Here is a 15,926-nt window from a genome sequence, read left to right on the forward strand (position 1 = left end):
TTTATTTCTATAGAAAATTTTGTCAAAATTTTATTTCTATAGAAAATTTTGTCAAACTTGTATTTCTATAGAATATTTTGTCAAAATTGTATTTCTATAGCAAATTTTGTCAAAATTTTATTTCTATAGACAATTTTGTAAAATTTTTATTTCTATAGAAAATTATTTTAAAATTTGTAAGGAGAAAGTCTATTACTTTGTAAAATATAATATCTCGCTGAAGGTGATCACCGATGGTGTATCGAAATATCCGATAATAGCAATATTTCAATAAAAAGTAATGAAAAACATTAACACCAGCATTTTTCATTAGTCCATGACCTCAAGCCAAACAAATAATCCCAAAATTTTAACATTCCAAAGGTCAACTAACAAAACTAAACAAACAAACAAAAAAATTTTATTTCTATAAAAATTTTTGTCAGATTTTATTTCTATAGAAAAGTTGGTCCAAATTTTATTTCTGTAGAAAATTGTGTCAAAATTTTATTTCTTTAGAAACTTTAGTGAAAATTGTATTTCTATAGACAATTTTGTCAATATTGTATTTCTATAAAAAATTTTTTCAAAAACTTATTTCTAAAAAAAATTTTATTTCCATCAAAAAATTTGTTAAAATTTTATTTCTATAGAAAATTATCTTAAAATTTTATTTCTATAGAAAATGTTGTCAAAATTTTATTTCTATAGAAAATTTTACTTATGTAGAAAATTATGTCAAAATTTTATTTCTCTATAAAATTTTGTCAAAAATTTATTTCTATAGAAAATTTTGTCAAAATTTTATTTCTATAGAAAATTTTGTCAAAATTTTATTTCTATAGGAAATTTTGTCAAAATTTTATTTCTATAGAAATTTTTACTTCTATAGAAAATTATGTCAAAAATTTATTTCTCTATAAAATTTGTCAAAATTTTATTTCTATAGAAAATTTTACTTCTATAGAAAATTTTGCTTCTATAGAAAATTCTGTCAAAATTGTATTTCTGTAGAAAATTTTGTCAAAATTTTATTTTTTTAGAAATTTTTGTAAAATTTTTATTTTTATAGAAAATTATGTTAAAATTTTATTTCTATAGAAAATTTTTTCAAAATTTTATTTCTATAGAAAATTTTGTCAAAATTTTATTTCTCTATAGAATTTTTCAAAATTGTAGTTCTCTATTACATTTTGTAAAAATATTATTTCTATAGAAAATTTTACTTCTATAGAAAATTATGTCAAAATTTTATTTTTATAGAAAATTATGTCAAAATTTTATTTTTATAGAAAATTTTGTCAAAATTTTATTTCTATAGAATATTTTGTCAACATTTTATTTCAAGAGAAAATTTTTTAAAATTTGGTAGAATTCTTGGTTTTTGACGAACTATTTGGTAGAATTCTTGGTTTTTGACGAACTAGGGAGAAATAGTCGAGGCAAAAAGTATACAAACAGCAGCCCGGACGATATTAGCAACATTTTCACTTCTTCATATTCACGGGAATTATATCAAATTTTAACTATAAAATAATCCAATATCACTTTCTCTGTACTGCACTTCCTATATCGATGCCCGACATAAAAAACGTAAACAATTTCTGCAATTGAAATTGCCATCAACATGGGTATTAGTATAACATTTGCATTTATAAGAAATACAATTGTTGGAAACAAATTGAAATGCATATAATATCAAAGAGTTCCTTTAAAGTCGTAGTTAGAATTTATTTTATGGGAAGGGGTTTCATCTGCGTGAATTTTAATTTGAAATTGAAAAGTCCCACGGGTCGGAATTTTAAATTGCCACTATCATGGAACAAAGGAATTTTCTTTATTTTGGAGAAAAGTACGGCTGAATCGCATCGTTTACACTCCAATGCTTATCCGGAGTGTGCTCTTTCGGTTTCAACATGCGGCAGGTGGTTCATGAGTTGCAGAAGTGATAATTTTGATGTGGAAGACAAAAAACTTCCAGAACAGTAGAAGAATTTTGAAGATGTTGAATTGTGAAGATCTTGCCAAACTTTTTGAGGCCATTACCCATCGATTGAAACTATTGGGAATAATTCAAAAGCAAAAAAATTGCAGTAACATAGAAGCCAAGACACATCGAAAAGCGACTTTTCACTTGCGAACACATTCTCCAAAGGCAACAAAGGAAAGTTCGTGTTGCATTGCATCATTACTGATGATGAAAAGTGGATGCACTATTGCAATCGCAATTCATATGGTTACCCTGGCGATGCCTCAAAATCGATATGGAAGAAGCTTATACTGTGTATTGGGTGTGGTGTACTATGAGCTACTGCAACCGAGGGTGTTGGGCCGAACAATGTCAGATAAACGGACGAAATATTTGGAAAGGCCCGACAAGGTGATTTTACATGGGAAGTCCTACTTAACCCACCGCACTCAAAAAACAGTGGCCCCACACGGAAGTAACATTTTGGCTAATTTTAGAAAACGAAGATGTCACGCCGATTTCAGAAAAATAAGTAAATATTTTTCGACAAACTCAAGAAAATTTATTAGACATAATTTTTTATACCCTCCTTCATAGGATGGGGGTATATTAACTCTGTCATTCCGTTTGTAACACATCGAAATATTGCTCTAAGACCCCATAAAGTATATATATTCTGGGTCGTGGTGAAATTCTGAGTTGATCTAAGCATGTCCGTCCGTCCGTCCGTCCGTCCGTCTGTTGAAATCACGCTAACTTCCGAACGAAACAAGCTATCGACTTGAAACTTGGCGCAAGTAGTTGTTATCGATGTAGGTCGGATGGTATTGAAAATGGGCCATATCGGTCCACTTTTACGTATAGCCCCCATATAAAGGGACCCTCAGATTTGGCTTGTGGAGCCTCTAACGGAAGCATATTTCATCCGATCCGGCTGAAATTGGGTATATGGTGTTTGTATATGGTCTCTAACAATCATGCAAAAATTGGTCCACATCGGTCCATAATTATATATAGCCCCCATATAAACCGATCCCCAGATTTGGCTTGCGGAGCCTCAAAGAGAAGCAAATTTCATCCGATCCATCTGAAATTTGGTACATGGTGTTGGTATATGGTCTCTAACAACCATGCAAAATATTGGTCCACATCGGTCCATAATTATATATAGACCCAATATAAACAGATCCCCAGATTTGGCTTGCGAAGTCTCCAAGAGAAGCAAATTGCATCCGATCCGGCTGAAAGTTGGTACATGGTATTGGTATATGGTCTCTAACAACCGTGCAAAAATTTAGCCCCCATATAAACAGATCCCCAGATTTGGCTTGCGAAGTCTCCAAGAGAAGCAAATTTCATTCAATCCGGTTGTAATTTGGAACATGGTGTTAGTATATGATCTTTAACAACCGGGCCAGAATTGGTCCATATCGGTCCATAATTATATATAGCCCCCATATAAAACGTTCTCCAGATTTGACCTCCGGAGCCTCTTGGAGGAGCAAAATTCATCCGATCCGGTTCAAATTAGGAACGTGGTGTTAGTATATGGTCGCTAACAACCATACCAAAATTGGTCCAATCACACAAAAATTGGTCCATATCGGTTCATAATCATGGTTGCCACTAGAGCCAAAAATAATCTACCAAATTTTATTTCTATAGAAAATTTTGTCAACATTTTATTTCTATAGAAAATTTTGTCAAAATTTTATTTCTAGAGAAAATTTTGTCAAAATTTTCTTTCTATAGAAAATTTTGTCAAAATTTTTATTTCTATAGAAAATTTTGTGAAAATTTTATTTCTATAGAAAATTTTGTTAACATTTTATTTCTGTAGAAAATTTTGTCAAAATTTTATGTCTACTTTGTCAAACTGAATTATATACGTATTGGATCGATCTTTTTTGATTTAATATATACCACGTATGGACTTACATACAATTTAGAAGATGGTGTTAGGAGGTTTTAAGATACCTTGCCATCGGCAAGCGTTACCGCAACTTAAGTAATTCGATTGTGGATGGCAGTGTTTAGAAGAAGTTTCTACGCAATCCATGATGGATGGTACATAAGCTTCGGCCTGGCCGAACTTACGGCCGTATATACTTGTTTTTACTTGTAAAAGAAAGTTTCGTAGTGTGAAGGAAAAATCAAAATTGCAAAAATGTCTTTAGTACCATATGCAGTTCATGATGGGCGCATAATTCGTAAAATGTAAAAATTCGGAACTATTTTGTGAGAGACACGAATTTAGTAAATATTTAAGCATCATTTGTGTATACACAGAGAATACAGATTGGTTGTGATAACCGAATTTATTGCCAACCTCCTTTTGGCAGTTGCAGCAACCTTCTGTTAGCAGTTGTGACACCCGACAAATTCGGTCGACTCAATCGAATTATGGAAAATCCAACTAATACTATATATAGAGTTGGTTGTATTAGACGATAGAATTGGTCGTTGCTCCTTTCTTTATATGGTTATATCACCCACCTTAACTGAATTGAAAATGATTTTTTCCTTCAGAATATTGTATTTTATTCATATTTTTTGAATAACAGAAAAGTACATAAAATTACAATACATTAACAATTACAAAATATACACCTTTGAAAGTACACCCTCCAGCATTGATTGCAGAATTGACAGGCAATGGTAGTTAAATCTTTGGAACTCTTAGTATACAAGTATTTATAAGTGGCGTCCGAACTGAGCACATGATAAATGGGATGACATAGCCAGTCTAAAAACGCAACAAATTAAATCAGAAAATTAGTGTGGAGTTTTAAAAAATAAATAAGAACATACTCGCCACCATCACTTCCTTAGGTGTTCCATAGATAAAGACAGACGTGGATATGAATTTTCCCATTAGAGCCGCTTTAAATTTGTAACATGGTTCAAACTTTTACCTTTTAACATTATAAAATAGTTCCACATCTAAAACTCGCTCCCAAACAATTGAAGAGAGGAACTGTTTATATGACTCGTATCGAATATGGTGTACTTAGAACAGTTTCACATTGCGCGAGTTGTTCATGGAAATATTTGATAGGCAATCCACCAAGAGTTCAAATAAACTTAGAACCGGCTGAAAATACTCTGATTTCAGTAATTTTTATTGTTTTAAATTGAAAAGACACGTTTTCCTTCAACATTGAATAATTTTTAACAATATTTATGACATTTGAAAAATATTTCCAAAGGAATTCGGTTGTGAATATCAATTGTAAGTTCTGAATACTAAATGACAGTTATGAAGGTTTTTTAAGGTTGGTTGAGCGTATCGAATTCAATCAATTTTTTTAAAAAGAGAGACATTTAGTTCAGACAACTATTTGACTTGTATTACAAACAAAACTCTATAATAATAATCGTCAAATGGCAGTAGGAACGAATTAAGGTTGTAAATAATGTAAATTGATTGACACAACTGTGATTTCATTGTAGATGCAGAATTTTTATTACAACAATCAATTTTCAACCAATATGTTCTCTGTGTGTAATTTTTCCCCTTTTTAGACAATTTAACTAACGTACCCAAAAAATTCAAGTTAAGAAATATTTTTCAAGGCATAATAATTCCATGAACTTAAATAGAATTAAATTGGCTTTAGTGTCATATAGGGCTTATTTTTTTTGTGAGTATAGTGGCTATCGATAGACAATATTTCGATTGATCAGTCTATCACAATTTTTTTCCTCAGAATAAATTCTCAAACATTTGATAAAATCCCAGATTTTTAATTTGCGCTCTCAATAAATTGTGGATTATTGGCTCTTAACCATTTGACAACCCAGCAAAAAAAATTTGGAAGTTCTTCCACAAGCACAACTTTAAAAGCACTTCCAGACGATGCACCTCAATGATGTTCTTTATTTTAACTACCCAGGAAGACTTGGGGTTTTCATACTTTTAATGGGTATTTTTAACTTTTTTTTTTTGTTTCAAATAGCTTAAAACCAGAGTAAAAATTCATAAAATGGTTCAAATCATTAAAATTTGAAAAAAAAAATTGCGAATTTTTGAAAATATTTGAGGTCAAACGTTTCCGACAAGCGTGTGAATTTGTTAAAAATAATAAAAAATTATAAAAATTATTTATTTGACAAAATATCACAGAATTTTTTAATTTACATCCAAAACATTGAATTCGGATCACACCTAAAGAAGTGATGCAAATTCAGTGCAACGGCTGTTGAAATGGAGGACTTCCGTCCTATGACAAGGCCATGTTAAATTCATCGCTTCTGCGTCAATTTTGCACCACTTCCGGATCCAAAAAGAACATTTTCATTACTTTTTTGGCGACGCTTTTTTTGCTGGGTACCGATGCTCACTTAGGAGGGCACCAAACTTTATTTCCCCACCTAGTTTCGGTTTATTTCTCAATGTTATTTTAAAGCAGAGGCTTTAATCTAAATAAGCTATAAATATTTTCCATATTGATGATCACAAAAATGCTTTTTTTATTAACTTCTTTAATAATAAAGGAAAAATATGAAATTTTGAGACCATTTTTCTACTCTATGTCTCTTGGTCTGTATGGACATTCATACAAAACCAAAATCTGATATTTTTCGGGTTCTTTTTGGTATTTTTTCGTACACTTCGAAAGATATTATAGGCCAAATAGCGCTTATTTTTGTAAGGTAAGTAGGTCACAATTCAAGAATCAAGTTTTGAGAACAAGCTCATAAAGGGTGATTCTTTTGAGGTTAGGATTTTCATGCATTAGTATTTGACAGATCACGTGGGATTTCAGACATGGTGTCAAAGAGAAAGATGCTCAGTATGCTTTGACATTTCATCATGAATAGACTTACGATCTGCCACAACGTCGAATTTTCAGTGAATGGGCCCTAGAAAAGTTGGCAGAAAATCCGCTTTTTTATCGACAAATTTTGTTCAGCGATGAGGCTCATTTCTGGTTGAATGGCTACGTAAATAAGCGAAATTGCCGCATTTGGAGTGAAGAGCAACCAGAAGCCGTTCAAGAACTGCCCATGCATCCCGAAAAATGCACTGTTTGGTGTGGTTTGTACGCTGGTGGAATCATTGGACCGTATTTTTTCAAAGATGCTGTTGGACGCAACGTTACGGTGAATGGCGATCGCTATCGTTCGATGCTAACAAACTTTTTGTTGCCAAAAATGGAAGAACTGAACTTGGTTGACATGTGGTTTCAACAAGATGGCGCTACATGCCACACAGCTCGCGATTCTATGGCCATTTTGAGGGAAAACTTCGGAGAACAATTCATCTCAAGAAATGGACCGGTAAGTTGGCCACCAAGATCATGCGATTTGACGCCTTTAGACTATTTTTTGTGGGGCTACGTCAAGTCTAAAGTCTACAGAAATAAGCCAGCAACTATTCCAGCTTTGACAACAACATTTCCGAAGAAATTCGGGCTATTCCGGCCGAAATGCTCGAAAAAGTTGCCCAAAATTGGACTTTCCGAATGGACCACCTAAGACGCAGCCGCGGTCAACATTTAAATGAAATTATCTTCAAAAAGTAAATGTCATGGACCAATCTAACGTTTCAAATAAAGAACCGATGAGATTTTGCAAATTTTATGCGTTTTTTTTTTTTAAAGTTATCAAGCTCTTAACAAATCACCCTTTATAACTCTTGAAGTAATTGAGGTAGGTCCTTAAAATTACAGTTTTTGTTCTACAAGTACAAGTGAAAACAGAAGAAAAAATATTAAGTTTTTAACATTAGGTTTATTTCGGTAGTGAAAGGGTTAAAGAAAATAATTGCCCCCATGGCCAAGGCCCCCATGGTCACGTCTCTGTATTCTCGTATGGTGACACAAGAGCCAATCATTTCGAGCAATAAAAGAAATAAATTCTCTGAATATAATTTGAAAGTAATTTCGCAAATATTTATTATTGCATCCGCGCACCAAATTGGCCTTGGCATTAATACAATAAAAAAAGAAATACCGGTAAATTTCATTTGAAAAGAAAATAATAATAACAGATTTATGGGTTGTTAGCTTTTCACCTGAAACGCATCGTAACTGTTTTATAGTTAAAAGGCAATTAGTGTATGATATTTACTTTTCGCATTGTAGATAGAGATAAGAAATTACTTGGTAAAACGATAAAAGTTCACTAACATCGCATTACTTTATAGACAGGGGGTTCAGTAAACGTAAATCTGCATTTTAATGGAATTACGAGCGTCAAATCATAAACGGCGCACAGTATTCACAAAAGTGAAGTGAACTCCACAAAGTTCAATGAATAGATCAATTGTGCACAATCTGAAACACTTTGTCAAAATTTTGTTTCTATAGAACATTTTATTTCAATAGAAAATTGTATAAAAATTTTATTTCTATAGAAAATTTTGTAAATTTTTTTCTATCAAAAATTTTGTCAAAATTATTTTTCTATCAAAAATATTGTCAAAATTATTTTTCTATCAAAAATTTTGTCAAAATTTCTATTTCAATAGACAATTTTATTTCTATAGAAAATTTTATTTCCTTAGAAAATTTTGTCAAAATTTTATTTCTATAGAAAATTTTGTCAAAATTTTATTTCTATAGAAAATTTAGTCAAAATTTAATTTCTATAGAAAATTTTGTCAAAAAATTGACAAAATTTTGTGAAAATTTTACTTCTATAGAAAATTTTGTCAAAATTTTATTCCTATTGAAAAATTTGTCAAAATTTTATTCCAAAGAAAATTTCGTCAAAATTTTATGTCTACAGAAAATTTAGTCAAAATTTAATTTCTATAGAAAATTTTGTCAAAAAATTGACAAAATTTCTATTGAAAATTTTGTGAAAATTTTATTTCTATAGAAAATTTTGTCAAAATTTTATTTCTATAGAAAATTTTGTCAACATTTTTTTTTCTAAAAAAATTTTGTCAACATTTTATTCCTTAGAAAATTTTATTTCTATAGAAAATTTTGTCAAAATTTTATTCCTCTAGAAAATTTTGTCAAAATGTTATGTCTACAGAAAATTTAGTCAATGTTTTATTTCTATTGAAAATTTTTTCAAAATATTATTTCTATAGAAAATTTTGTTAAAATATTATTTCTATAGGAAATTTTGTCAAAATTGTATTTCTATAGAAAATTGTGTCAACATTTCATTTTCTTAGAAAATTTCACTTCTATAGAAAATTTTATAAAAATTTTATTACTATAGAAACATTTGTAATTCTCTAGAAAATTTTGACAAATTTTTATTTCTATGGAAAATTTTGTCGAAATTTCGTCGAAATTTTATTTCTTAGAAAATTTTATTTCTATAGAAAATTTTGTCGACATTTCATTTCCGTAGAAAATTTTATTTCTATAGAAGATTTTGTCAACATTTTATTTCTATGGAAAATTTTGTTAAAATTTTATTTCTTTAGAAAATTTTGTCAACCTTTTATTTTGTCGAAAATTTTGTCAAAATTTTACTTCTATAGAAAATTTTTTCAAAATTTTATTTCTACAGCAAATTTTGTGAAAATTTATTTCTATTGAAACTTTTGTCAAAATTTTATTTCTATAGAAATTTTTGTCAAAATTTTATTTCTATAGAAAATTTTGTCAAAATTTTATTTCTATAGAAAATTTAGTCAAAATTTTATTTCTATAGAAAATTTTGTCAACACTTTATTTCTATAGAAAATTTTGTCAAAATTTTATTTCTATAGAAAATTTTGTCAAAATTTTATTTCTATAGAAAAATATGTCAAAATTTTATTTCTATAGAAAATTTTGTCAAAATTTTATTTCTATAGAAAATTTTCTCAAAATTTTAATTCTTTAGAAAATTTTGTCAACATTTCATTTCCGTAGAAAATTTTATTTCTATAGAAAATTTTGTCAAAATTTTATTTCTATAGAAAATTTTGTCAAAACTTTATTTCTATAGAAAAATTTGTCAAAATTTTATTCCTATAGAAAATTTAGTCAAAATTTTATTTCTATAGAAAATTTTGTCAACATTTTATTTCTATAGAAAAATTTTGTTAAAATTTTATTTCTATAGAAAATTTAGTCAAAATTTTATTTCTATAGAAAATTTTGTCAAAATTTTATTTCTATAGAAAATTTTGTCAAAATTTTATTTCTATAGAAAATTTTGTCAACATTTTATTTCTATAGAAAAATTTTGTTAAAATTTTATTTCTATAGAAAATTTAGTCAAAATTTTATTTCTATAGAAAATTTAGTCAAAATTTTATTTCTATAGAAAATTTTGTCGAAATTGTATTTCTATAGAAAATTTTGTCAAAATTTTATTTCTATAGAAAATTTTGTCAAAATTTTATTTCTATAGAAAATTTAGTCAAAATTTTATTTCTATAGAAAATTTTGTCAAAATTTTATTTCTATTGAAAATTTTGTCAAAATTTTATTTCTATAGAAAATTTTGTCAAAATTTTATTTCTATAGAAAATTTTGTCAAAATTTTATTTCTATAGAAAATTTTGTTAAAATTTTATTTCTTTAGAAAATTTTGTCAATATTTTATTTCTATAGAAAATTTTCTCAAACTTTAATTCTCTAGAAAATTTTGACAATTTTTATTTCTATAGAAAATTTTGTCAACATTTCATTTCCGTAGAAAATTTTATTTCTATAGAAAATTTTGTCAAAATTTTATTTCTATAGAAAATTTTGTCAAAACTTTATTTCTATAGAAAAATTTGTCAAAATTTTATTCCTATAGAAAATTTAGTCAAAATTTTATTTCTATAGAAAATTTTGTCAAAATTTTATTTCTATAGAAAATTTCGTCAAAATTTTATTTCTATAGAAAATTTCGTCAAAATTTTATTTCTATAGAAAATTTTGTCAAAATTTTATTTCTATAGAAAATTTTTGTCAAAATTTTATTTCTATAGAAAATTTTGTCAAAATTTTATTTCTATAGAAAATTTTGTTAAAATTTTATTTCTATAGAAAATTTAGTCAAAATATTATTTCTATAGAAAATTTAGTCAAAATTTTATTTCTATAGAAAGTTTTGTCGAAATTGTATTTCTATAGAAAATTTTGTCAAAATTTTATTTCTATAGAAAGTTTTGTCAAAATTTTATTTCTATAGAAAATTTTGTCAAAATTTTATTTCTATAGAAAATTTTGTTAAAATTTTATTTCTATAGAAAATTTTGTTAAAATTTTATTTCTTTAGAAAATTTTGTCAAAATTTTATTTCTATAGAAAATTTTCTCAAAATTTTATTTCTATAGAAAATTTTCTCAAAATTTTATTTCTATAGAAAATTTTCTCAAAATTTTATTTCTATAGAAAATTTTCTCAAAATTTTATTTCTTTAGAAAATTTTGTCAAAATTTTATTTCTATAGAAAATTTTGTCAAAATTTTATTTCTATAGAAAATTTTGTAAAAATTTTATTTCTATAGAAAATTTTGTCAAAATTTTATTTCTATAGAAAATTTTGTCAAAATTTTATTTCTATAGAAAATTTTGTCAAAACTTTATTTCTATAGAAAAATTTGTCAAAATTTTATTCCTATAGAAAATTTAGTCAAAATTTTATTTCTATAGAAAATTTTGTCGAAATTTTATTTCTTAGAAATTTTGTCAAAATTTTATTTCTATAGAAAATTCAACTGTCAACAGTTTATTTCTATGGAAAATTTTGTCAAAATTGTATTTCTATAAAATTTTATAAAATGTACTAATATAAATAAATTCACTTCTCATAAATTCTAATAAAATATACACTCGAGTCACTGTGCAACGGATGGTAATTAGTCATAGTATTTTGCGGTAAATGCATTTCGTAAAATATTTCTAAGTTCAAAGAAGTCATTGTGTTTTACTCATTTTATTGAATTCCATGAAAGGGTAAATTACTGCTGTGATGGAAACCACCACACACATCATCATCATAACATGTATTTAAAATTTCACTGAAACTGACCCAATTAACGGAAATAACTATTAAGGAGTTCCGAAAAAACAACAGCATTTTGTTAATTCACTTTAAAAACTAGCACAACGCTATATGTATACCGCGTTGTCCCTACGTGCGTGACAAATAATAATCATATTTTCCATGAAAAAAAAATATCGACCATATGTGTGAATTATTTCCTAGAATAATTTTACTCATAATTATGAAGTTGTGAAACTAATTTGATTGCATTTGGTATTTAATATTCGCAGGGGGATGGTTCCATTGACATTGTTAATGGATTTATAAAGCTCTTGTCCATATTTTGATAGCAGAGATTAGATTTGAAAACCTAAAGTATTTGTGCTCTATTGTCCATATAAATGCTAATGGATATTAAAGACGCAACTCTTTGCTTATCAGATATTATTTTACGACCGTTTTTCATTTGTTTTTCTAGAAATTCGCAATCTATGTACATATATCGATTACACAATATTTATTGTCTTGTATAACACTAGATCACAGCAAAAACTAGGACATCTGAAAACTATAGAGAGTGGAAGGAGATAAATTTCATTTTCATCCCTAAAGCGGTTACATCTCTTTCTCTCTGATGCGAAGGATTTTCGACCAATTAGCTTATCCTCATTCCTTCTTATACTCTGTAGAGGCTGATAGATATCTATATTAGAACTAGCAAGATTGCTCTCAAAGTGACAACATGCTTATTCGAAGAACAAGACTACTGAGGCCGCATTGCATGAACTAGTCAGTTTTATTGAAAGCTCACTATCTGTCAATAAATACATTATTGTGGCTTTTCAAGATATGCAGGCTCATACAATAACGTCCATCCGAGCTCGATATTACATGGATTGACAACTCTGAATGCTGATCAAGGAATACTGATGCTGATAGACGCACCTCTTATGCGCTTTACAGACTATCAGTTATTCGGGACGACAGAGCTCGTGTCGAACATATCCCATATATTGTGCACATTATAAGTTAAGTCCGAAGGCATAATCGATACTGCTGCATGTTTATGGGATCGATAACACATTTACCGATTATTTAGTCATCGCCGACAAGTCGTATCGATCCGACACATTGTAAGATTCTTAACAAACACCGACATTCCGTCCGGAATAACTGATAGTCTGTAAAGCGCATTACAAAGCGACATATTTAAGTCATTCTATTGGACATTGGCTTTATACGGCTTTGTGATCTGGTCGCCAGCACTTCTGCCGTCGAAAAGTTTAGATACAGTTCAGGGAATGTCATGTTTGTTATCTCAGGCGCATTCTCAGTAAAGCTGGTGACATTTCTGGGATATAACAAGGTGCTGGTCCCTTGTTATTGAGCTAAACATCTTTACAACTTGTGCTGTCACAAACCATCAAAGAAAATTTTGACAAAATTTTCTATAGAAATAAAGTTTTGTAAAAATTTTCTATAGAAATAAAATTCTAACAAAATAAAATAAATTCTAACAAAAAGAAATAAAATTTTGAAATAATTTTTCATAGCAATAAAATTTGGCAACATTTTCTATATAAACAAAATTTTGACAAAATTTTCTATAGAAATAAAATTTGTACAAAATTTTCTAAAGAAATAAAATTTGGACAAAATTTTCTATTGAAATCAAATTTTGACAAAATTTTCTATAGAAATAAAATTTGGACAAAATTTTCTATAGAAATAAAATTGTGACAAAATTTTCTATAGAAATAAAATTTTGAAAAAATTTTCTATAGAAGTAAAATTTGGACAAAATTTTCTATAGAAGTAAAATTTTGACAAAATTTTCTATATAAATAAAATTTGGAGAAAAATTTCTATAGAAATAAAATTTTGACAAAATTTTCAATAGAAATAAAATTTTGACAAAATTTTCTATAGAAATAAAATTTTGAGAAAATTTACTATAGAAATAAAATTTTGACAAAAATTTCTGTAGAAATAAAATTGTGACAAAATTTTCTATGGAAATAAAATTTTGACAAAATTTTCTATAGAAATAAAATTTTGACAAAATTTTCTATAAAAATAAAATTTTGACAAAATTTTCTATAGAAATATAATTTGGACAAAATTTTCTATAGAAATAAAATGTTGACAAAAATTTCTGTAGAAATAAAATTTTGACAAAAATTTCTGTAGAAATAAAATTTTGACAAAATTTTCTATGGAAATAAAATTTTGACAAAATTTTCTATAGAAATAAAATTTTGACAAAATTTTCTATAAAAATAAAATTTTGACAAAATTTTCTATAGAAATAAAATTTTGACAAAATTTTCTATAGAAATAAAATTTTGACAAAATTTTCTATAGAACTAAAATTTTGACAAAATTTTCTATAGAAATAAAATTCTAACAAAATAAAAAAAATTCTAACAAAAAGAAATAAAATTTTGACATTTTTCATAGAAATAAAATTTGGCAACATTTTCTATATAAACAAAATTTTCACAAAATTTTCTATATAAATAAAATTTGGACAAAATTTTCTAAAGAAATAAAATTTTGACAAATTTTTCTATAGAAATAAAATTTTGACAAAATTTTCAATATAAATAAAATTTGGACAAAATTTTCTATGGAAATAACATTTTGAAAAAATTTTCAATATAAATAAAATTTGGACAAAATTTTCTATAGAAATACAATTTTGACAAAATTTTCTATAGAAATAAAATTCTAACAAAATAAAAAAATTCTAACAAAAAGAAATAAAATTTTGACATTTTTCATAGAAATAAAATTTGGCAACATTTTCTATATAAACAAAATTTTGACAAAATTTTCTATATAAATAAAATTTGGACAAAATTTTCTAAAGAAATAAAATTTTGACAAAATTTTCTAAAGAAATAAAATTTGTTTTTTGTTTAGTTTTGTTAGTTATTTTACAATTTTGGGATTATTGTTATTTTACAATTTTGGGATTATTTGTTTGGCTTGAGGTCATGGACTAATGAAAAATGCTGGTGTTAATGTTTTTCATTACTTTTTATTGAAATATTGCTGTTCTCGGATATTTTGATACACCATCGGTGATCATCTTCAGCGAGATATTATCTATAAATTGTAATAATTTAAATATTTTACAATATTAACTTTAACAATATTTTGAAACAAAAATATAACATTAATTGTATTTACATTTTACAAAGTAATAGACTTTGAACAAAATTTTCTATAGAAATAAAATTTTGACAAAATTTTCTATAGAAATAAAATTTTGACAAAATTTTCTATAGAAATAAAATTTTGACAAAATTTCTATAGAAATAAAATTTTGACAAAATTTTCTATAGAAATAAAATGTTGACAAAATTTCCGGTGGAAATAAAATTTTGACAAAATTTTCTATAGAAATAACATTTTGACAAAATTTTCTATAGAAATAAAATTTTGACAAAATTTTCTATAGAAATAAAATTTGTACAAAATTTTCTAAAGAAATAAAATTTGGACAATATTTTCTATTGAAATAAAATTTCGACAAAATTTTCTATAGAAATAAAATTGTGACAAAATTTTCTATAGAAATAAAATTTTGACCAAATTTTCTATAGAAATAAAATTTTGACCAAAGTTTCTATAGAGCTAATCTAAAATGTTTCTAAAATTAGAATTACGTACATGCCAACCACACCATCACCATTCGATTTCGGCGTCCCTTAATTAAACTCGAAATTAATGTGTACTTCATGTTCGTTCTCTCAAGATGAAAATAACACCTCTTAGAATTATTTTTTGTTTTATAGTATGAAGATGCCTCCAATAAAAATCCTCAACTAATGCCTCAATTGCTTATATAGTACATCATAAGCTTAGGGGGGTCAATACTTGTTGCACTTATTTTGTTGCATATCATCCATGATGAATATATTGCATCTAGCTTCTAGTAGTAAAACGCAATCTCCATCAACTTCATAAATGTATTTTACACATAAAATACATACTTGATTGAATGGGAATACCCCCCTCTAAGATACACCACATCCATTGTAAAGGGCTACAGCTGCAACTTATGAGTTTGTAAGTCAATCTAAGAAAAGTG

At 26.9% G+C, this 15,926-nt stretch overlaps 1 protein-coding gene and 1 long non-coding RNA gene across 2 annotated transcripts in view; one reads left to right on the forward strand and one right to left on the reverse strand.

Moving 5' to 3' along the window:
• Positions 1-15,926, forward strand: part of LOC142226645 (uncharacterized) — a 162,911-nt gene that overhangs the window by 98,644 nt on the left and 48,341 nt on the right. The gene's annotated exons all lie outside the window — the stretch shown is intronic.
• On the reverse strand, positions 4,465-5,172 carry LOC142226646 (uncharacterized). Its single transcript, XR_012719717.1, has 2 exons — positions 4,760-5,172; positions 4,465-4,694 (listed from the first exon to the last, which is right to left on the reverse strand). It is a non-coding gene; the product is annotated as an uncharacterized LOC142226646 (long non-coding RNA).

The sequence above is a fragment of the Haematobia irritans genome, chromosome 2 (genome assembly GCF_050003625.1).
Source record: "Haematobia irritans isolate KBUSLIRL chromosome 2, ASM5000362v1, whole genome shotgun sequence".
Classification (NCBI taxonomy): domain Eukaryota; kingdom Metazoa; phylum Arthropoda; class Insecta; order Diptera; family Muscidae; genus Haematobia; species Haematobia irritans.